Source organism: Hibiscus syriacus, unplaced genomic scaffold (assembly GCF_006381635.1).
Source record: "Hibiscus syriacus cultivar Baekdansim isolate YM2019G1 unplaced genomic scaffold, ASM638163v2 tig00110478_pilon, whole genome shotgun sequence".
NCBI classification, from domain to species: domain Eukaryota; kingdom Viridiplantae; phylum Streptophyta; class Magnoliopsida; order Malvales; family Malvaceae; genus Hibiscus; species Hibiscus syriacus.
This window is the reverse complement of record NW_024062755.1, coordinates 530,615-555,363: the sequence shown is the minus strand read 5'-3', so window position 1 is coordinate 555,363 and position 24,749 is coordinate 530,615. Positions and strand designations below refer to the sequence as shown.

General features: G+C 34.8%; 1 pseudogene; it reads right to left on the bottom strand.

Moving 5' to 3' along the window:
• Window positions 1-2,901: 2,901 nt before the first annotated feature.
• Window positions 2,902-7,283, bottom strand: LOC120128279 (annotated as a pseudogene).
• Between the last annotated feature and the right edge of the window lie 17,466 nt (window positions 7,284-24,749).

Sequence of the window (24,749 nt, the reverse complement as noted above, 5' to 3'; positions counted from 1 at the left end):
ACTATTGAAAATTACAAAACGGTCACCATTTATATGTTTCAAAATTATCCTTTTTCCATTAAAAAATTGACGCTCGTCTAAGCTAAACATTAACTCGCTGGCTAATATATGATAAAATCATATTTTAATGATGTTTATTGACAACATCATTGCTTTCAAGCATTGTCTTAGCAAACATAACGTAAATAGAGAATCAATCCATAAAATACAACTAAAATATTCTAGGATCATATTTTATTATATCTCAATCAACAGGTTAATGTCCACCTTAGACGATCACCAATTTTTCTAACTTTTAATAGTCTTGTGACTCAATAAAGCAACACCTTATAGTTGGTAGACCATTTGTATACTTTGTCATAGATTATTTTATTTAACAATTATAACAATAAGAATACTTAACTTGTCGATTATTACAGTCAAGATAGCCAACTAGAACTACAAAACTAATAGATGCTACAGAAACAAAGTAACCTGTTAGTATTAATTAATTGATTGATTGATCCATTTATAAGTTTTGAAATTTTGTGACTCGTTTGTAATTTTATTAATAATTTGAGTGGAGTTTGGTGTAATTTACCCATTTAATTATTGTCTAACAAAAAAGATTGATTTTTTTTTTTTACATTTAATTTCTTCCAAGATTTTTGGCTTTATTTATATGTTATATATATATGAGATGCGGAGAATTTAAAATTGAGAATGGTACTGTTATGGCTGCTGAAACGATCTCACTTGTCTTGCCATATTTTTAGAGACAAAACAAAAGAGAAAAGGATGTCCTATTCTTTTCCAATATTTTATAATCAACAAATTAAAAATTGCACAAAGCCATCGAAGGATTTGCTCTCTTGGGCGACAATTTGCTTGAGTGCTACTTGAATATGCATGTTGTTAAAATAATCATGATTCAAATCATGAATAGAGATGAAATTATTGATAGATTCAAAAATATTAATTTTATGAAGGTTATTATATATATATATATATATTAATAACATAATATTTTTAGGAGCGGATACAAATAATATTTTAAAATGAGCATAATCAATAAAATAAATAACTAATAAAAAAAATTAAAACTTAGCGTATGAATTTTTGTATAATTTGTTCTTAATTCGAAATAATTAAATAAATTTACTCATTCATATTTAAAAAATCATCATTTTAGTATTTATTATTATCATAAATTACCTGTATTTTTCTCAAAAATATTATATTACTTTTCGGATATAATAATAATTTTACTTTATAACAGAATACGGTTATCCAGCTATTTACTAATCTAATATATTTTTTTAATTTAATAATATCGTAAAAAATAGATTAATAATAAAATTTATAAATATAAAAAGTAAATTTTAATTCAATTGACACCAATAGTATTATTATAATTTTCGAAAGATTATAAATTTGAGTCGAAAGAAATTTAATTCAAAAGGTCGTATCAAAAACATGTTCCACGAAATTTAATTGATCCCTTGACCTAATATCAATCAAGATCCAAAATAGATTATAATAATTTATTTTTTAGACATAAAGGAATAAAAATCCAGCTATGGCAATTATAAACCCTAGAAAGGTGCTGCCAAAATAGGGAAAAAGGAATAATTTTGCATGTGGGGGAGGGCTGCCTCTTGATTAATTTATCTTTTTTTCACTTTTGAATTGTCAATTGACTTAATTCCACGACAAATTATTGACAGCGATGATGATCATGATTATGACAATGACCTGGCAACTAGCTTCTTCATCTACTTAACTTTTGCCACTTCCCTTTTATTTTTTTATTACTTTTATTAATTTATGAATTTCCACTACAAATAAATAATAATAAAAGGAAAAGGAGAAGTTTCTTTTCGAAGAACTGCACCAATGTACTCCAATAAAATTTATTTATATTTATATTTAATTAAAATAATTATTGTAATGAATTTTATTGTATCTGGTTTATTTATTTCATTAATGAATCAATATTAATGATTATATAAAAATTTATCTATATTTATTTATTCGAATGGAACTCTTTTGCCCCTCACATATCCCTATTTTTAGACACCAAATCATAAGTTGATTTCAAAATAATTTTTTAATCTATTTTTTGAATTCAATATTTGTTAAAATTTGAATAAATGATTTAATATATGAAGAAAATGTTAATTATTTTATTTTACAATGTAAATTTAATTCAATAATTAACTAATCAAAACTCAATCTAATAGATTACTTTGAGGTAATCCTCGTCTATTTTCCCTTCCTCTGCAATTTATTTTGGTTCTTTCTCTACTAGAATTTCATGATTAAGGTATAATCAAATATAATTAAACTGATCATCGATCCTGGTACTGCTCATAGTTCATTGTTTCTGGTCTGAATAATCCTTATCCGAGATTAAATAGATTCGTCGTGAAATTAATATAATGGATGATGTCATGATTAAGTTGACGATTTTTTAAGATTAGATACCAATAGTTATAAAATATGTTTTTAATATATTAAAAGGGGTGTCGTTTTATGATTGAATTAATTCGTGTAAACAGCCAACTGATGAGTGAAAGGCTGTTGTTGCAAAGCATTGGCATTGGGACATAAATATCTTCCTTTATTGTCAACAACACTGATAGTGCACATAGAACAACAGATTATCCACCAAATAGCAAATACACATGCCCACAATAAATTAAAAGAAAAGAAAAAACACCCTCACTTACTTCTTACGCCACTACAATAAATTAAGAGCAGGTGGAACAGTGCTACCAAAGAAGTGGAAGTTATCTGTAGGCCCGAGTTATCAAGATTGTATCTCTCAGATGCAGTGCTTAGACCCTTATTCCATGGACTTGAAAAGGAACTGATTTGGTGTCCAAAACTCCACTCCTCGGAACCTGCCTTTATTCTTTCTGTGAAACTAGAACCTGAAATTTTGATGTTGGAAATGAATAAGGATGTCGAATGATTTATGATTAACTATTTGTTTAATTGAAATGTTACTTACATGAACAATGTGTGGTTGATGTTTTTGGGTCTAGTAGGGGATTGGTGGTGGTGGAGAAGCATAAATGTAGACTGGAGGTGGAGGTGATTTCACCGGTGGGGGAGGTGAGTGGTAGTAGTATGGAGGGGGTGAGGGAGATGGTGGTGGGGGAGATTTGTAGTAGTAGGGGGGAGGGGGAGATGGTGATGGTGGAGGGGGGAGTTGTAGTGGTATGTAGGTGCTGGAGCCTTCACGGGAGGTGGGGGTGATTTGTAGTAGTATGGTGGTGGTGGAGAATGAACTGGTGGTGGGGGTGATTTGTAGTAGTATGGTGGAGGAGGATATGTTGATGGAGGTGGTGGGACTTGTAGTAGTATGGGGGTGGAGGTGATGGTGATGGTGGAGGAGGAGAGTTGTAATGGTAGATAGGTGCTGGGGCCTTTACTGGAGGTGGGGTGATTTGTAGTAGTATGGTGGTGGAGGGGAGTGAACTGGTGGGGTGGAGACTTGTAGTAGTAGGGCGGCGGAGGGGAGTGGACTGGTGGTGGTGGAGACTTGTAGTAGTATGGTGGAGGTGAAGAGTGGACTGGTGGTGGTGGAGATTTGTAATAGTATGGTGGAGGAGATGGCGATGGTGGTGGAGGAGATTTGTAGTAGTATGGGGGTTGTTCTTCGTGTTTTGGTGGTGGTGGGGACTTGTAGTAGTATGGTGGAGGTGGAGAGTGGACCGGTGGTGGTGGGGATTTGTAATAGTATGGTGGAGGAGGAGATGGTGATGGTGGTGGAGGAGATTTGTAGTAGTATGGGGGTTGCTCTTCGTGTTTTGGTGGCGGTGGTGGGGACTTGTAGTAGTATAGTGGAGGTGGAGAGTGGACTGGTGGTGGTGGGGATTTGTAATAGTATGGAGGAGGAGATGGCGATGGTGGTGGAGGAGATTTGTAGTAGTATGGGGGTTGCTCTTCGTGTTTTGGTGGCGGTGGTGGGGACTTGTAGTAGTATGGTGGAGGTGGAGAGTGGATTGGAGGTGGCGGGGATTTGTAATAGTATGGAGGAGGAGGAGATGGCGATGGTGGTGGAGGAGACTTGTAGTAGTATGGTGGAGGTGGAGAGTGGACTGGTGGTGGCGGGGATTTGTAATAGTATGGTGGAGGAGGAGATGGTGATGGCGGGGGAGGAGACTTGTAGTAGTATGGGGGTTGTTCTTCGTGTTTTGGTGGTGGTGGTGGGGACTTGTAGTAGTATGGTGGTGGTGGAGAGTGGACTGGTAGTGGGGGTCTTGTAGTAGTACGGGGGAGGTGGTGGGGACTTGTAAACATAGGTAGGGCTTGGTGGTGGTGGAGACTTGTAGTAGTATGGTGGTTGTTCGACGTGTTTTGGTGGTGGTGGAGACTTGTAGTAGTATGGTGGTGGTGGAGAGTGAACTGGTGGTGGTGGAGATTTGTAGTAGTATGGAGGAGGTGGTGACTTGTAAACATAGGTGGGACTTGGTGGTGGTGGAGACTTGTAATAGTATGGGGGATTCACCACATGTTTCGGTGGTGGTGGAGACTTGTAGTAGTATGGGGGAGGAGGTGGTGACTTGTAAATATAGGTGGGTGGTGGTGGTGGTGGTGACTTGTAAACATAAGTGGGTACTGGTGGTGGTGACTTGTAGTAGTATGGGGGGCTCACAACATGCTTCGGTGGTGGTGGAGATTTGTAGTAATATGGGGGAGGAGGTGGTGACTTGTAAACATAGGTAGGTGTTGGTGGAGGTGGTGACTTGTAAATATAGGTGGGACTTGGTGGTGGCGGAGACTTGTAATAGTACGGGGGGTTCACTACATGTTTCGGTGGTGGTGGAGACTTGTAGTAGTAAGGTGGAGGTGGTGACTTGTAAACATAGGTGGGTGTTGGAGGTGGTGGTGACTTGTAAACATAAGTAGGAGCCGGTGGAGGTGGTGACTTGTAGATGTAAACCGGTGACGGTGGCGGTGGAGATTTGTAGTAGTACGGAGTCGGAGGCTTCGGCTTAGGCTTCTCACATCCCTTGTATGGTTTCTTGGGAGCATAAGCAAATGGCTTAGCCTTGAGCACAACCTCGTACTTGTCTTTTGAATAGACCTTGAGCTCGGCACCCTTGTCGCCCTTATGTAGGCTAGTAGCTATGTTGCATGGTGAACCCTTTGGTGGGGCATGGAGCTTGGCCGTGCAAGCGTCGGCTCCATAATTGGCATAGTCAAACCCAGGAACTGCGACGCTGAATTTGCCATTGATTCTGGTCTTGTCGTAGACAGTGATTTCCTTATCTCCAGCTTTGCATGTCACTTCCACGACAGCACCTGCTCCATGTGCAATAATTGAAATTTTCATTCCCTTTTTTGCTTAAAAGTCAATCAAAACATGTTTTTTTTTTTACTTTTAGTCATCAACAACTCCAATAACTAATTTTTTTCCTTTTCATGAAATTAATTTAATTATACTAAAAAACAAATTTTTACCATTAAATTATTATGATTAAAATATAAATATATATATATTTAATATTCATCCTAAATTATTTTATCTAAGCCCACATGATAATGTAGTATATGTTATCAACTAAGCTATATAAAATATTATATTGACACAGTAAAGTCATAATTTGGGTACAAACATATAAGAAACAAAAATATATTTTTTATATATGATTAATTTTTTTATTTTATAACTTAATTTATGTCCAAAGAATATATTCTGTGATCCGTTTAATTATTATGTTTGCATCAAATTGAATTAAAATATTTAAAACATCATATTTTTACCTCTATAGTACATGACATAGACAGTTCCATGAAAATGTGAAAGTAAGAAATAAAAATAAAGCTAATAAACATGAAAATGTAAGATAAATCAATTAATAGTGCATTAAATTAAATTTGAATTGTACCTTTGAGATGTTTCTTGTTGTGTGACTTCACTGGATAGGTCCAGTCATAGCATCTGTAACAGTAAACTTTTCCGATCACCTTGACAATGAGGGGGTGGGGGTAATAAGGAGTTGGTGGTGGTGGAGAATGGTAGTAGTAAGGAGGGGACTTCACCGGTGGTGGTGGAGACTTGTAGTAGTATGATGGGGGTGGAGAGTGGACTGGCGGGGGTGGGGACTTGTAGTAGTATGGGGGTTGTTCCTCGTGTTTTGGTGGTGGTGGAGATTTGTAGACGTATGGAGGTGGTGGGGATGGTGAAGGTGGTGGTGGAGATTTGTAGTAGTATGGGGGCTGCTCCTCATGTTTCGGTGGTGGTGGAGGGGACTTGTAGACGTATGGAGGTGGTGGTGAAGGAGGTGGAGGAGACTTGTAATAGTATGGAGGTTGCTCCTCGTGTTTCGGTGGTGGTGGTGGAGATTTGTAGACATATGGAGGTGGTGGGGATGGTGAAGGTGGTGGTGGAGATTTGTAGACGTATGGAGGTGGTGGGGAAGGTGAAGGTGGTGGAGGAGACTTGTAGTAGTATGGAGGCTGCTCTTCATGTTTGGGTGGTGGTGGTGGAGATTTGTAGACGTATGGAGGTGGTGGGGATGGTGAAGGTGGTGGAGGAGACTTGTAGTAATACGGGGGTTGCTCCTCGTGTTTTGGTGGTGGTGGTGGAGACTTGTAGACGTATGGAGGTGGTGGGGATGGTGAAGGTGGTGGAGGAGACTTGTAATAGTATGGGGGTTGCTCCTCGTGTTTCGGTGGTGGTGGTGGAGACTTGTAGACGTACGGAGGTGGTGGAGATGGTGAAGGTGGTGGTGGAGACTTATAAACGTATGGAGGAGGTGGTGATGGAGGTGGTGGAGACTTATATTCATAAGGAGGTGGAGGAGAAGGTGATGGTGGTGGTGGAGATTTATAATAGTACGGTTTCTCTTCGTGCTTTGGTGGTGGAGGAGGAGACTTGTACTCGTAAGGAGTTGGGGGAGGAGGTGATGGTGGTGGTGGTGATTTATAATAATATGGCTTCTCTTCATGTTTTGGTGGTGGTGGAGGAGAAGGCGACGGTGGTGGTGGAGATTTATACACATAAGGCGGCGGAGGAGAAGGAGAAGGTGGTGGTGGTGATTTGTACTCGTAAGGTGGTGGAGGCGAAGAATAAATATAAGCATCAGCAGACACCGAACCTACATTGCTTGCAAGAACAACAACGGCCATAGCCACTAGCATTTGGGGCCAAAACCGGCCCCTCGTCGGGTTGCCCCGCCGAACCATCATAGATGACACCGAAGAACACACCGCCGGCCAATGTACCAAGATTTTCTCGGAGTTTTCCTGTTTGGAAGAAAAGAAAAAGGAGGAAGGAATTCTGTTATGGTGATGTCTACTGAGTTGAGAAGCTTGTATGAAATGAAGAGTATATATAATGGAAAAATAGTCGTTGATGCCTTGATGGTGTGCTGTTTCACAAGGGACAAATTCAATTAATTTCAATTATATTAATATAATAAAAGAAACTTGAAAATCGATCTGAAAATAATATTATTTTATAAATATGAAACAATATAGTGATAAATATGTTCGATATATTTTGATACTTTTTAAATTTACTATCAAAATTTCAGTTCATTTTTTTCACGAAATATGAAATAATATTATTTTATAAATATGAAATAATATAGTGATAAACATGAAAGTTGACGGAGACGTAATTTTATGTTAGAAGAGATAAATTCATGAAATTCTAACAGAATGCAAACATATAAAATTTTAGAGGGAGAAAACTGATTTTTAATTCAAAATAAAAATGAAATATCTAAAATATATAAGAATTTAAAATTTTTAGGGGGACGACTGCCCTCACCCGCTCCTCCAGTCCATCCTTGAATTGGAAGCCATCTCATTTTCCCCCTATTTTATCATACTCCTAAAAACTTCAAAACTTTTAGAGTTTCATCTTCATCTCATGTTGTCATCTCATTTCTTCGACTACTCCAGATATCAACGAACTCGTCTCATTGTTTTCTATCACTCTATCAATTTATATCTTAACAAAAACTCTTTAAAACTCATAAAATTTCAATAAAAAACCTAAAGAAAAATCACTTTGGTTTAAAATCCACTTTTATTTGAAAGAAGATGCTCCAACGTCGAAAAATAAAAGGAGAATCTAAAAACTATGTTAAAAATGTAGGAATCACGATTTTAGTAGTATTTTAATAAATTTAAAAGAAAATTTTAGGATCATTTTATATTTTTTAAAAATAGATATCTTATCATAACACTGTTAAATAATTAATTACAAAGTGACAAAAATCAAACGACATCAAAATTGAATGATCAAATTAAAATATTTTAAAATTTAATGATCAAGACAATAATATGTTCATTTCTACTCTTTCTTCATCCAACGGCCCATTCTATCTTCGCTAGGAGCAGACATGAATAATAAAATAAATTACTTAGATTTTGTTTGATTCGTAAATTTATTTTATTACATAATATGATTTAAAAAAGTACAATTTAAGTTAAATAAAACATGTTTTATTAATTAAATATAAATATAAAGTCAAATTGAAATATAAAATTATTTAAATCCAACCCATAACCTAACGACTACTTCTAATATCCCCTTCTCAGTCTTCAACGTGTAATGCGACAAATTATTAACATTAATTTATGTATTTGAATAGTAAATTATATATTTTATCTAATGTGATTATTTTTTAAATATTTTAATTTTAACATATTCATGTTTTATATATTTTTATATCAAAGAAAATAAAACATGGAAGTATATTACTAAAATTATTATTTATGCCAGTTGTTAAGCTATTATTTATCTATTTTTTTACTGAATTTCCTATTTATTAAAATGCACGTCAATACCCACCTTCAATCCATTAATGGACCAATGGGTAGATTTAAAATTGTTTTTTTAATTAATGATATTTGATTTATTAATCAATTAATCTGAATTAAGTGTTGCATAAGTAAATTCATTCAACAACCTCAATCTTAAAAGAGAGTAATATTTTCCTCAAAAGTCTCGAGTTGAAGCAGCTTCGTCTGCAGAGTATATGTGCATTATCAACAAAAATTTATAATTAGAATGAAGCCCCTAATATAATCTAATTAACTTCATTCACATCATCAATATTCAAACAATTGGATTTGTTTAAAAACTTAATATCTCATTTTACTAGATCAATTTATTATCGACAAATTATTTTATATTTTAAATATTTTTAATATATTATTTTAAAAAATTCCATGTGATTTCTCAATTATGATGGGGCAGTGGCATGTGAGATTGAATCAAGTTGACACCACAGCTTTTGGTGGAGATTTTAATTACAATAATAAAAGAGAAAATAGAAGGATTGAATTCCTTTTTCGTGCAAGAAACAATGATTCAAGTTTCCCAGAACGTGAGCAGACTATGTCCCCATTGTCCTCAAATTCCGGTTAAATTCGCTCTTGATTCCTATATACAAATTGATCTTAATATTATTATTTATTAATATGTAGGAAAATAATATTTTAATAACCAAATTGAATATCTTTTATGCAAATATTTTCAAACATCAAGTAGATCCAATCTTCAATAGTTTGAACATTTTTTATTGTTAATGAATTTAAATTAATCATCATTAATGTCGGTAATTAAACAAAGAAGATTGAAAGACTAAACAAATCTACTTCACGTTGCTTATTGCAATTAATTAAATGAACACATTTAAATAACTAAGCGAAAAATATCAATAGAAGAGACAAATTACCGCAGTGGTAGTTTTTAGCGACGGTTAGTTATTTTATTACCGGCGAAAGAGATATATATGTCACTGTAAAAGGTTAGTTGATATTTTTTCTTTGTTTGTACCGTTGGAAAATTTTTTACGAAAATATTCTCATTAACCATGTAGATGTAGATCAAATTTCTAACTAAATAATAACTTTTTAATTATTAAAAAAAATTATGGAAAGTGCATGTTAAATTATAAATTGATATATACTTCTAGATCGAATTTATCAATAATAGTCTGTAAAAGATTTCAAATGTTCAAATCTCATCAAGTCTATTTTAAATTATTTGGATTTGAATTATAATATATTTATATACCGTGAGGATGAAATTTTATTTATAGTGTTTTGGATATATTGTATTTTAAGTTTAGGTTTCTTTTATTTTTTAATTTGATTATGTATGGTATTGTTTGATATTATAATTATTGAATGTATTATTTATAAATATTTTTTTCTTAGTTTACGAATTTCCTAACAAACAGAATCTTAATGAAAAATAAATAAACAATGTGAAGCGATGACGCCAAGGGAAAATTTTGAATGAAAGGCAAAATCTTGATAGAATACAATGTCATTATGGCATGCATGTGACAAATCGTGGGGTCAATGTTAATTGATTTGATGAAAATTTAATTTTCAATAATAGTATATTAATTTAGTTGAAAAATATCAAATATTTTAATATATTTAATTAGATGTTTGATTTTATATTAGAAAATTTAATTTATATTCTTATTTTAATATCCCTCAATTTATCCTTTGTGACGCGTACTTTTATATGTTACACTTATAAAATCAAATTTAAGTAAATTAATGTCACATCATGTGCAAACTAACTAGTTTAAATGATAAATTGAAAGCGATCCTTTGAAGAAATTAAAAAATTAGCTAATCATATTCTCATATGTAATGGGGTGAGAGAGAGGTAAGGTAGTAGGCTGCCCCCAACATAAGGTTGAGAGCAGCTTCCGTGGAAGACTTCGACAGTCAGAATTATAAATTACCCACCGTGGGACTCGATCCCACGACCACAAGATTAAGAGCATTGCGCTCTACCAACTGAACTGGACAAGCAATTTAAAAATAGTTGCTAAATTTAAAAATAATATTTAATTTTGTTTTGCCTCCTAGTTCTCTATGATTCCCACGTTATAAGGATTGAAAAGGACATTTCCCCAACCATCCCTTTCTCTTTTTTTTTCATATATTGTATTTGATTTTTTTATATTGTACCTAAATATACATGTTTGTGTTTATTTTACAATTTATGTTCGTGAATATATTTACATTTATTCAATCGTTATAAATTTGTATAGAACTAAAAATATACACACACTGTATAAGCGGATTTTAACGTTATATATATATATTCCTCTAACCCTTGGACCCTCACAACTAAAATTCACTTTCTCACACTCCAAAATAGACTTTTCAATGGTTCTTCTTTACACGGCATTGAGCTCTATAAGGGAAAGATTCTTTTTATAAAAGTATGGTAGATGTTAGAAATTCAAATGAAAGTAATAAGAATTAATTATTAAGACTTAATGCGTGAATTATTAACAGATTGTTGTTTTAAATGGTAAACATCTTGATATCGTTTAAGTAAGGTTTCGAGTTTAAGTCATTGTGTATGCAAAAAATTCTTATTGGAAGACTCAGATCGATCCAGATTAATGAAGGTTAAGTCTTAGAACCGGGAATACAATAAAAAAAATTATTGCGTGAATTTAATTTAAAAAATAATTATATTAACCGACCAAAACTAAATTTTGTGTTCAATAATAGTAATTTATTCATTACTGCTAATTTAGGCAACAACTAAACAGTTGGATGGTACCTTCAAAAGTTGACTTTCGTGCCAATGGGCTTGCGTGTTTCGTAAACCTTAATAATATATATAAAAGATATAAAAGGGCATGATCTAACTACATCTAATATAAAAAAAAAACTTTTAATTTTATATTTTTTAAAATCATTAGATATAAAAATAAATGACTGAAATTATCTCTTTATTTTTTTCTACGAATATTTATATTGCATATATATAACTATAATTAGAATTCGTTAATACAATACACAAACGATATTATAAAAAAATCAAAATGTTTATATAACTATGACTAAAATAAGAGAAAATCGCCTCAGTGACCAAAAAAAAGTTATAATATACGATTTTAACCAACTTTTTTTGGATTTGCCAAAATGACCAACAAAATCGCAACGCGAAATAAAAATCGCAACGCGATCCCCAGAATCGCAAATCAGTTTCCAAAATCGCAACGCGATTCTTGAAAATCGCAATGCGATAGTACAAATTCGCATTGCGATTTTCCAAAATCGCAACGCGAATATGAAAATCGCAACGCGAACACATAAATCGCAACGCGTATCCGTAAATCGCAACGTGTATCCGTAAATCGCAACGCGTATGGGTAAATCGCAATGCGTATCCGTATATCGCAACGCGTATCCGTAAATCGCAACGATAATACATAAAATCGCAACGCGTATCCGTAAATCGCAACGCGATATTTAAAGCGCCATTATAATCGCTACGCGTATTTTATTTTCAAATTACAAAAAGAATATTAAGACAAAATCCCGTAATCGCAACTCATAACCTAAAACCTAAAATCACAACTCAGTCCCATCTCCATCTCTCACTCTCTACGGCGAAGAATCCGTCCCCATCTCCGAAGATTTCCGTCCCCATCTCCGGCGAAATCCCTCACAACCATTCACGGTCAGAAATCCCTCACAATATTCAGAAATGGAAAATCAACCTCCGAGGGTTAGTTTTTTAATTATTTTTATTTTGAAATGTTTGCATTATTGTAGGTTTTTCATATTGAAACTGATGATAAGTTTACTGGTCATTTCAATAATAGATTAACCATTTCACTTAGATTTCATTTCGCGTTACGATTCTGTCGTTGCGATTTTCATTTCGCGTTGCTATTCTCTCATTCCGATTTTCAAGTTAGTATTTGTCTTTGTCTTTGTTCTGTCTTTTGGTTGAAGTAATGCAATCCATTCAAGTTTCAATTTGCAGAAGAGTCGCAACGAGATAAATGAAAATCGCAACGAGAGAATGACTGTCGCAACGAGAGAAATGAAAATCGCAACGAGAGAATCGCAACGCGAAATGAAAATCGCAACGAGAGAATCGCAACGCGAAACCAAAATCGCATTGCGATTTTCATTTCGCGTTGCGATTCTCTCGTTGCGATTTTCATTTCGCGTTGCGATTGTCATCTCGCGTTGCGATTCTCTCGTTGCGATTTCATTTCAACCAAAAGACAAAACAGTGTTGCAAATTTTAGTTTCAAGAATAAACTACTACTTTTTATGTTTATTGTTTTTGGTATATCTCACAGTGTAGTTTTGGTATATCTAACTTGGTATGTTTATTGTTTTGTAGAAATTTTTTCGGCTCAATTGACCTGAGAAATAAAGTCAGCCTGGCCACTACAATTGCAAAGAAGCTTTCACCTGCTCAAGACAATTGTTTGAGGAAACCTGCTTCGGGCCATGGCTGAGAGTACAGCATCCGGGTGGAGATGCTAATTTGACCCATTTGTGGCTTCAGACCATGACATCAAATCTACCCGACAGTATACAACGTGGTGAGGAAGAGATATGGTTTCATTTTCCACCAGCGTATACTTGTTTTGGGCGGAAGGAGTTCGCTTAATCACTGGTCTACGATTCGGACACGATGATGTAGGCCGGTACACTCGTCATATCGCCCGCCCATCATGGTTATCCCGGGTTTTTCCGGATGAGTCAATGGAGAAGCCGAACCTACATGTCGACGACCTGAAGAAATTGTTTAATAAGAAAGCTGGTTTCACTCGGATGGATGACGTCGATGTTGTCCGAGTATGCCTTCTACTACTTGTGTATGCTGGCTTTTTAGGCAGAGAGGCCAGACAACCTATTCATCGGGAGCTAATAATATTGGTAGAGGACCTGAATGCATGGAATCTGTTTCCGTGGGGTTCGTATATATGGAAAGCTACCTGGACTAAGTTGTCGTCTGCCTTTGATGACCGCAAAAGTTTGCGGGGCGATGGGTCCAAATACACTTTGTCAGGCTTTGTTTGGGCCTTTAAGGTAAGAATTTCTATATAATGTTTCTAAAATTATAATTAATTATTTAACAATTACTAATTTTGTTATTATATTGTTTGTAGATTTGGATATTCGAGGCTTTCCCCAGCATGCGTACATATGCAATAAAAACGTCAAATGATATTCCCAGGGCTATTTCCTGGAAGAGGAAAACTCTGTTGGATTGGGAAGACTTAATACCATATGCCACAAAAATAATGTAAGTTAACACAATACTTTCATATAATATATAAACAAGTTATTAATAGTAGACGTTTAACTTTGTTTGAGTTTTTATATTTTAGGAGGCTAACATTCCATTACAAAGACTGACACCCACGGAGGAAGAGCTTGCCACTGATTGGTGGCAAGCTAGTCAGAATTTTTTTGATGGCACGGATGATGAGCAGCATCCACTTCCTCCAATTCGAGAGCCATCACCTCACCTAGAGCCATCACCCGATCGACCCGACTATACACCTCTAGAACGAGAGCCATCACCTATCCCGTCATCATCGAGCCTCTTCTCCACCATCACCTCATGATAGGCGACCGGCAAAGATGCCACGACTCCTATCTCCATGTTCTCCACCTCCACCTCAACGGGATGAGTCAAGGGAGTTACGTGATGAGGTCAATGCCTTGCGTGAGGAGATCGGTACTACTACGCGATAACGATGGTGCATGGCGTGTGGAGGTGTCAACTTTACGTGGTGAGGTTGCCGCTCTACGTGAGATGATAGTATCGTTACAGAATGAGGTTCATACTCTACGCAACGAGGTAAGTTTAAGATTTTCCATATTTAACTTAATGATAAATTTACTCGTAATTTCACTTAGATTAGCCATTTCACTTAGATTGCTTAGTAAATTTATTCGGTTGCTGCCAATTCTGCTAAACTGTGTATTCTTTAACACTGTGAAATAGTATTTGTCTTTGTTTTGTCTTTTGGTTGAAAGTAAATTTGTTCGGTTGCTGCCAATTCTGCTAAACTGTGTATTCTTTAACACTGTGAAATAGTATTTGTCTTTGTTTTGTCTTTTGGTTGAAAGTAAATTTGTTCGGTTGCTGCCAATTCTGCTAAACTGTGTATTCTATAACACTGTGAAATAGTATTTGTCTTTGTTTTGTCTTTTGGTTGAAAGTAAATTTGTTCGGTTGCTGCCAATTCTGCTAAACTGTGTATTCTTTAACACTGTTAAATAGTATTTGTCTTTGTTTTGTCTTTTGGTTGAAAGTAAATTTATCCATTCAAGTTTCAATTTGCAGAAGAAGAAATAGTTTACTTTCGCAACACGAAACTTAAAATCGCAACGCGAAACCAAAATCGCAACGCGAAATGAAAATCGCAACGACAGAATCGCAACGCGAAACCAAAATCGCAACGACAAGATCGCAACGCGAAACCAAAATCGCATTGCGATTTTCATTTCGCGTTGCGATTCTTTCGTTGCGATTTTCATTTCGCATTGCGATTCTGTCGTTGCGATTTTCATTTCGCGTTGCGATTTTGGTTTCGCGTTGCGATTTTAAGTTTCGTGTTGCGAAAGTAAACTATTTCTTCTTCTACAAATTGAAACTTGAATGGATAAATTTACTTTCAACCAAAAGACAAAACAAAGACAAATACTAACTTCAGGGTATTAGTTTGAAACATATTTTTCTTTGTTATCTGATGCATTTTGTGAACTATGATAGAATAATGACTTGGGTGAATACAATGCAAGTTTGAAACATATTTGTCTTTGTTTTCACTGTTTAAATATCATGTCTGTTTATTTACTGATTTTTGTATTTAATTATTTAGCGGCCCGATAGAGTGGATGCTTTACGTCGGGTTATGCTTGCACGACGGAGTTCACGCATCAGACAGCGTGCACGTGCTATTAAGTCTCCGTACACCCCAATAGTGCGAAGACACCGCAAGAAGAAGCCCGACTCGCCTGTCATCCCTCAAGAGTCCACTCCTATCGTTGAAGAGGCCCCCCTATCATTCCTCGAGAGTCCCCTCCCACCGTTCAAGAGGCCACTGTCATCATTGAAGAGGTCCCTCCCACCATTCAAGAGCCCGTTCACATGGCGTCATATGTAGGCTTCTTGAGAAACCCTCTGACGTGCCGGACATGATGGATTCAAGTTGGCTCTTGTATGAGTTACCGGCCAGTACCATACCGGTATCTGAAGAGGAGAGGGAACAACTACCGGACACAATTCTGGATAACCCTTTGGGCTAAGACCGCTGTTGATTTTTATCTACATGAGCGGAGCCAGGGGTGTTTCACTGACATATGCAAGCTCACCGATGATATCTATTTGTTGCTTGATCGGTCTTGGTGGGGCGTATTATTAGGGTCGAAAACAATGGCTATTTCGATGGGGGGGTAAGTCTTATATTTTTCTTATATTTCAATTTGATTAATTTTTTTTAAATTATGTAAGTCACTATATATGTCTTTTTTGTAAAACAGCATATCGATGCGTGGGTGACACGTCTTCTAATAATAAGAAAACTTAGAAAAATAAAATATACGATATACAATTATGCCGACGTCTTTTCACGCCGTTCACTTGAAGAATGCACGAAATGAATCATTTGATTTGGGCAATGGACAAGCTAAACTTTATCCTGCATGGTGGGAGGTCGATAAGGTTAGTATTTATTTTAGATTGAGTTTAAAGGTTTTATAAAATAAGTGCGCAAATGAAGAATTATTACTTATGATTGCAGGTGTTTATCCCTGTTTGGAACGTAAGCATTGGATTCTCGTCGAGCTTTAGCTCCCATCCCTTAAGACAATAGTGTATGACAGCATGATAAATTACATATCATTGGCTGATTTAAGAGATGTTATTAAGGGATGGAGCTCTCATTTGGCTAAATTCTTGGATGCGATCAATTATTGGACTCGTTCTGGAAACAAGAAGCCAAAGAAGCTCAATATTACAGTTATTAGAGACGAGACCGCGCCACAACAAACGAGCGGAGCCAGAGGAGATTGTGGTCCTTTCGTATGCTTGGCGTTGGAGCGTTTGACGACGGGAAGCATCAAGTATCTACCTCCCACCGATAGAGATAGAGCTGCAGTAGGCTTGTGGTTTCGGCATTATATGGCTAAATCGATTTATACGAGACGCTGCCTACCTGCATCCGCGTTATAAAAATGTCCATAAACAATTGGTAAGTTTATATACTTTTGGTTTGAAAATGTTTGGTTAAGTACCTAGAATTCAATAATTTGCTGTTTGTAGGTTTTAGATGTGTAGAAAGTGTTGTTTGAGCAAATGTTTGGTTTCTGCAGGTTAATCTCAGAAGTGAACTGCGTGAAAATGATGTATGGCTGCAAAAGTTGATTCAATAGTTTAATTGATTGTTTTTTGATTGTTTAATTGATTTGTAAAAGTTGATTCAATAGTAGATGATCGGAATAAGAATTATTGCTTTTTTTGATTGTTTAATTGATTTGTAAAAGATGATTTGTAAAAGTTGATTTGTGTAATTGATGCGAATATAATTCTTATTTGTGCTTGTTTAATTGATTGAAATGTAATGGTTGATTTTGTTGATTTCAATCTGCATTATGTTGAAGGCAAAATTGACTATCGCAATGCGAAATGAAAATCGCAATGCGAAATGAAAATCGCAACGAGAGAATCGCAATGCGAAATGAAAATCGCAATGCGGAAATGAAAATCGCAATGGGAGAATCGCAATGCGATTTTAATTTCGCATTGCGATTCTCTCGTTGCGATTTTCATTTCGCATTGCGATTTTCATTTCGCATTGCGATTCTCTCGTTGCGATTTTCATTTCCGCATTGCGAAATGTAATGGTTGATTTTGTTGATTTCAATCTGCATTATGTTGAAGGCAAAATTGACTATCGCAATGCGAAATGAAAATCGCAATGCGAAATGAAAATCGCAACGAGAGAATCACAATGCGAAATTAAAATCGCATTGCGATTCTCCCATTGCGATTTTCATTTCGCATTGCGATTTTCATTTCGCATTGCGATTCTCTCGTTGCGATTTTCATTTCGCATTGCGATTTTCATTTCGCATTGCGATTTTCATTTCGCATTGCGATTCTCTCGTTGCGATTTTCATTTCCGCATTGCGAAATGTAATGGTTGATTTTGTTGATTTCAATCTGCATTATGTTGAAGGCAAAATTGACTATCGCAATGCGAAATGAAAATTGCAATGCGAAATGAAAATCGCAACGAGAGAATCGCAATGCGAAATTAAAATCGCATTGCGATTCTCCCATTGCGATTTTCATTTTCGCATTGCGATTTTCATTTCGCATTGCGATTCTCTCGTTGCGATTTTCATTTCGCATTGCGATTTTCATTTCGCATTGCGATTTTCATTTCGCATTGCGATAGTCAATTTTGCCTTCAACATAATGCAGATTGAAATCAACAAAATCAACCATTACATTTCAATCAATTAAACAAGCACAAATAAGAATTATATTCGCATCAATTACACAAATCAACTTTTACAAATCATCTTTTACAAATCAATTAAACAATCAAAAAATAAGCAATAATTCTTATTTCCGATCATCTACTATTGAATCAACTTTTACAAATCAATTAAACAATAAAAAAACAATCAATTAAACTATTGAATCAACTTTTGCAGCCATACATCATTTTCACGCAGTTCACTTCTGAGATTAACCTGCAGAAACCAAACATTTGCTCAAACAACACTTTCTACACATCTAAAACCTACAAACAACAAATTATTGAATTCTAGGTACTTAACCAAACATTTTCAAACCAAAAGTATATAAACTTACCAATTGTAATTTCCGTGTTGCGATAGTCAAATGCATGCCTAATAGTGATAACAACTGAATAACAAGAGTTGGTTAAGTCAAAATGGTTGGCCTGAGTCATTAATTCAACTGAAAATGTTAAAAGTTCACACATAAAATCCACATAATACAACGTTTGCATTTAAAAATCACCTAAGTTAACAGTCCCAAAAGGTGAAGCCAATTGTGATTGGGATTTTGAAGATGGTTGCCTTTTGCTTGACACCATATGAGCTTTGGATTTTGATGAGGATCCATATTTTGGTAGAGGAAAAGATGATTTTGATGGCACTGGTGATCCACATGTCAACCTTGTATGACCACTTTCCTTGCACCGACTACATGTCGATCTCTTCTTCTCTTCACCCTTAGACGGTATACGATCGTGACTTTTTGGTCGGCCAGGTAGCCTTCTGTCCATGGCTGGTGGCAAAACTGTTTGTAAGTCATCTGGTATGTCCCACTCAGAAGGATGTGGAATAGGGTGACAATCTCGGCATAAGTCTGTCGATAAACTTCTGTAGTGTAGCAATCCATAGCGTATGCGCTTGAATCATCTTGGTTTAAATGAAGAGCAACTTTTATAACATGGCCACACGGATAACCAGATGTTTGCCATTTCATACAACTACACGTCTTTGCATTTAGATCGACTAGCCCATTTAAGTTATTATCCAGTACTTGAAACAAAGTGTTTGAACATGGTTCAACTCTCCATAACGTTGACTTCACAACACGTTTCGTTATCTTTTTTTCAGTCCATGGTGTAACACGATGTTCCAATGTTCCTGTAAATTTAAATAAACAATACTTAGTAAAATATAAATATGATAAGTTACGAATTCAAAGAAATAATACCTGCATGGTTTCTTTTCTTGTAGTACCACTGTTGATAGAGGCTCGAAAAAACTCCATTAACATAGTAATGGGTAATTTCCGGGAATGACGACTTAGAGCGTTGATTGATTCTGCACTATTAGACGTCATGAAACCATATCTTGCTCCAAGTTGATGTACTCTTGACCATCTTTCAAACCCGACATCTTCTAGTGTTTGAGCACACTGAGGCAAAACACGTCTTAAACAATTTATATGCTTATTGAAATCCACTTCCCGATAAGCTTTTACAGCCTTCCAGTATGTCCATTTGTGCTTTTTTATACCAGCAGACCTTGATTTTAGATTTCTATACAAATGAACACCACAAAGTCCATGAAAGTATCTGGGAAACACCTTCTAACAGCGTTGTCAATTGAGTTTGCCCTATCGGATATGATTGTCAGATTGCTAATAGGACCTATGCAATCCCTAAGATGCCCCATAAACCATGTCCATGAATCAGAGGTTTCAGATTTGCCAACCCCGTAAGCTATTGGCAATATCCCATTGTTAGCATCCATGGCTACTGCTAATAAGTTTACTCCAAGGTATCGACCTTTCAAATGTGCTCCGTCAACTATAATAACTGGGCGCATGCAAGTAATAAACGAACGAATCTACAAAATAATATACACAAGAAATATAATCATTTAAATGTGAAATGCATGTAACTAACAAAATGAGTCAACAAAATTATATTGATTTACTAACCGTAGCACCAATGGCGATAAACAGCAACTCAAAGCGTCAATCTCTATCTGTTTTGATATGAGTTACCGACCCAGGATTTTTCAGCTTTAAATTGTGACAATAAGCCGGCAGTTGGGCAAACGATGCTTTCTGGCGACCCCCTCAACAATTCCAAGGCATAACATTTGGCTCTCCAAGCTTGAGAATATGATATACTAATCTTGAACCGAGCATTCATGTCAGTCATAATTTCATGTCCCCGATATACCCTGCCATTCAAAAATATTAACTCAGCCAGAAAACCACCCAACACCTTTTTGTTTGCCTGTCTATGGTGAGGAAAAACTTGGGTTCTTGAACATGTATGTTTATCAATAAAAGTCCTAACTTGAAACATTTTGCAATCTTTATTCTCTTTGCAATCATACGCCACGTACAGTTTTGTCAATCATACACCTTGTTTCGAAACGATCTTTGCTTGATTTGTTAACTTTTAGTTGATAGCCATCTTCCACACATTTCGTATACAAAGCTATCTTCAAGTCTTCCTTTGTATCAAAACAATCATCTTTCTTGACACGAATAACTTTTGTGTAACAATCAACTGCTTTCTTTGCCAACTCTTCTTCCGGTAACTGAAGTAATTCTGGCATATTCCAGTTATACTCCCGTGGCATTTTCTTTTCTTCGGGGACTTTTTCTTCTTCTTTTTCTTCTTCAGGATTATATGAATTACAGAATGGATGTTCAACATGTTCATTCACAGTCGTAACTTCCTCCTCATTATCATCAACAACATCTTCCTCGGCAACGGGTGTTTCATCATCAAAATTCGGGTATTGACCAATATTAAAATCATTACACACATGGTCTGTTTCTTCTTCTGAAACATCATCAAAATGTATTGACCAATATCAAAGTCCGGATATTGACCAAGACCAAATTTCGAATACTGACTAGTACTCACAATTTTTTCTGTTGGCTCATCATCGTCTAACTGGTCAATACGAAAACCGGAATTTGGTGCTGAAAGTTGATTGGGATTTGGATTAGAGAAAGTTGTGGGTTTTGAGAAAAACTTAGTTGATTACTACCCGCTACTGACCCAACAATACTACTTCTAGGTTCAACAACATACAATGTAACATCATCTTGTGAAACACTAATGTAAGCAATGAATCGTTCAACATCTTCATTGTCGGTTAACAAATAAACTTTACCATTTCTCTGATAAGATAGCCTAAATCCACTTAGGGGCTCTAAATTCAATTTATTTGAAACACGTAGCATTAGAGTTTCATAAGTTAACTTTTGTAAAGATAATTTTAGTTGAAGATTCATGGGTAAAGGCATATATTGTAAAACACCATGAACATTATCCCATGACCCTCCAAAACACAAATCTATCCAAACATGATCAACATTAGATGATTTCATGGTTGTAAATTAATTTACTAAACAGACGAGCTGCGAAACTAAAACCTGTTGCCGGATTGGGAAGGATGTCGTTGGATATAGGAACGGATGTCGCCGGAGAGAGTGATAGATGGAGATGGAATGAGTTGCGATTTAGGGATTTAGTTTATGATTTCAGTGTTATATACCCAAAATTTCAGTGTTGTGATTTACAGATTCTCGTTGCGATTTACGGATTATCGTTGCGATTTACAGATTCTCGTTGCGATTTACGGATTATCGTTGCGATTTATAGATTCTCGTTGCGATTTACGGATTATCGTTGCGATTTACGGATACGCGTTGCGATATACGGATACGCATTGCGATTTACGGATACGCGTTGCGATATACGGATACACGTTGCGATTTATGTGTTCGCGTTGCGATTTTCATATTCGCGTTGCGATTTTGGAAAATCGCAATGTGAATCCGTATATCGCATTGCGATTTTCAAGAATCGCGTTGCGATTTTGGAAACTGATTTGCGATTCTGGGGATCGCGTTGCGATTTTTATTTCGCGTTGCGATTTTGTTGGTCATTTTGGCAAATCCAAAAAAAGTTGGTTAAAATCGTATATTATAACTTTTTTTTGGTCACTGAGGCGATTTTCTCCTAAAATAAATAATCATAGAGCACAAACAAATGCATTAACAACAAAATACATCAAAACATAGACCAAAATAACTCTAGATAGGAAGCATTTGTAATTAATGTAAATTTTAAAAAAAGATTGTTCATTTAAAAAAAAAATTGATACTTTGTATACAAATTTGAATTATCAAACCCCTTGATCCACCATGTTCCTTAAAACTTTAATATATATCAAATCCTAACCTCTAATAAATTTACATTTGTTAATACCTTCGAACCTGCAACCTATATGAATTATCAAACCTCGTGAGCTTATGACTCACGGGGAACGTACCTCACGATCCCTTACCAGCATACACTTTGTATCTTATCTACAACCGGCGAACACGACTTTCAGAATTTTTTTTTTTATCAAATTTAAGTATCAAAATAGTCTTAAAAATTTCAGGTACTAGTTTGAGAAACAAATTAAAATCCAGGAACTAATCGATATACTAAACCAAAATTAAATTAAAAATAGAGAGAGAGAGGGGATGCAACTAAAGAAGGAAGGGAAGGAGCTCGTGTCCTCGATTTTGTTATTTAACAACAATTTAGATCCTTATATGTTCAAATATCAGATAAATTAGACTTTGTCCTCTCTACATTTTGAATATAGATATTTAATAAATCTTTATTTTCAATGTTTGATAATTTGATTCATCCTGATATTTGATCCTAACATTATTTAGGAGCCAATCGATATATCAAACCAAATTCAAATTAAATATAAATCGGGGTAGAGCTGAAACAAGGATGACAAAGATTCATGCTCTCAAATTTTTTGATCTTTAATAATTTAGGTCCTTATAAGTTAAATATTAAATAAATTAGTTCTTATCTTCCCCAAATTTTGAGTTTCAATACTAAATAAATCCTTACTTTTAAAGTTTAATAGTATCACCCTTTTGGTGTTTGATCCTGGCTCTATCCATATATATATATATATATATATATATATATATATAAATTGATAGATAAATAGGGATGAGCTACATGGTAGGTGGGAGGAGCAATTGCCCTTCCCAAACTTTGTTGGTTTAATTGTTTTTAGGTCACTATATTTTTAAAATCATTATAATTAAGTCTTTATTCCTCCCAAAATTTATTGGTTTAATTATCTTTTTGGATCTTTAAATTTTAAAATAAAATCATGTTTCAACCTCCATTTTCTGGTTTAATTAATTTTTAAGACCTTTTAGTTTTAAAATTAGTGAAATTAAGCATTATCTCTTTTAAATTTTATGGCATATTTCATTTTAAAAACCCTATATGTTTTTAAATTAAACATGTCCCTCTCATAGTTTAATCTTAGCTCCGTCCCCATATATATATAGAGATAAAGTCCTATTACTCAATGTAAAAATCTTTTAGTTTTACATAGATTTAAGATCGTTAGATGAGTGAAAATATATAATTAATATTAACAATATGAAATAAAACGATATGCACCGATAAAAAACAAAGGAATCAATTTCATCTATCTATTTTCACTCACCTAAAATTATTAAATCTGTGTAAAACTAAAAAATTTTATATTGTGTAAATAAACTGTAACTCGTGTATATATATATAGAGAGAGAGAGAAAGAGTTGATATCTAAATAAAACGGTAAAGATGAACTTTCTTGATATTCTAATTAGTGTATTTTCTAATAATTGGAATAGTAAGCAAGTAGAGCCACGTATGCACATTTTTTTATCGGAAAACGAAGCTTCAAGAATTATATGTATAAATTATGCCAACAACCTAAAGACCAAAGTGATGAAAAATGAAATTGCATCAACTGGGGAAGGGCATAGTACGGACGAAATCCCGTGGACTTTTCAAATCATCTCTAAGTATATTATATCCACCGGTTATTAACGGAATACTGACGAATTTTCAACAATTATTATTACCCACGAAAATACTATTGAGCTTTCTTTTAGGGATAAACTCTAGATTCCATCATTCAACTTTCTCTGCACTCTTATTTTGGTCATCAAAGTTAAAAAAATTAATTTACTCACTAAACTCTTCATTTGTTCCTATTTTGATCACTCTAGCTTTAAATACTTAACGACATTATGATTGTATATTTTTCTTTTAAAATTTATGAAATGACCCCAAACTTTCTTCATCTTTTGTGTGAAAAACTTATAGTTTCGATTTCCTTTTAATTTCTCGATGATGAAGTATCTTCTTCCAAATCTCAACGGTGGGAGGTGAAGAAGGAGGAAGCGAGTTATATATCTTGATTTTATGTTGATTGGATGGTGGATATTATATATCAAAATGGTTTAGGATTTTATGAGTTATTGAATTTACTATTGAGTTTTATGAGTTTTAAAGTGATTTAAGTAAAATCTAAACTAATAGAATGGTAGAAGAGAGTGAAACAAGTTCGTCGATATCTTGAGTGATCGGAGAAGACGCCAAAGAATAATAATT